At 46.7% G+C, this 572-nt stretch overlaps 1 protein-coding gene across 3 annotated transcripts in view; it reads left to right on the top strand.

Moving 5' to 3' along the window:
• The window catches only part of Taf12 (TATA-box binding protein associated factor 12), a 16,326-nt gene that overhangs the window by 11,628 nt on the left and 4,126 nt on the right, over nt 1-572 (top strand). The gene's annotated exons all lie outside the window — the stretch shown is intronic.

Genomic DNA, 572 nt, shown 5'->3' with positions numbered 1-572 from the left:
ACTTGCTGTTCTTATAGAGGACCCAAGTTTGGTTCTCAGCATTCATGGCAGACAACTCACAAACACTGGTAACTCCTGATTCCAGAGGATCTGACATCCTCTTCTGTTCTCCTAGGAACACATAAATGTGTGGCAGCACATGCCTTTATCCCAGCACTTGGGAGGCAGAGGCAAGCCTATAGTGATTTCAAAACCAGCCCAGTCTACACAAGATCCAGGCGAATAGTGGTTACATAGTGATACCCTATCTCAAAAACACAAATAGCCAGGCATGTCTCGAAAAAACAAACAAAAAAATAGAAATACCAAGTCTTTCATGTGACAGTAGTGAAGAATCGGGCATCAAATTTTTTTGGGAGGGAGGGAGGTGAGGTTGAGGCAGGGTTCTCTGTACAGAGGTGTACAGGAAAGAGCACCGGGTGATGGTGGCGCGTGCCTTTAATCCCAGCACTCAGCAGGCAGATCTCTGTGAGTTCAAGGCCAGCCTGGACTAAGAATGAGTTCCAGGACAGACTCCAAAGCTATGCAGAGAAACCCTGTTGCAAAAAAACAAACCAAGCTGGGCGGTGGTA

Source organism: Microtus ochrogaster, chromosome 10 (genome assembly GCF_000317375.1).
Source record: "Microtus ochrogaster isolate Prairie Vole_2 chromosome 10, MicOch1.0, whole genome shotgun sequence".
Classification (NCBI taxonomy): domain Eukaryota; kingdom Metazoa; phylum Chordata; class Mammalia; order Rodentia; family Cricetidae; genus Microtus; species Microtus ochrogaster.
Note: the sequence above shows the minus strand (reverse complement) of the source record. Positions and strands in the feature narration are given on the sequence as shown.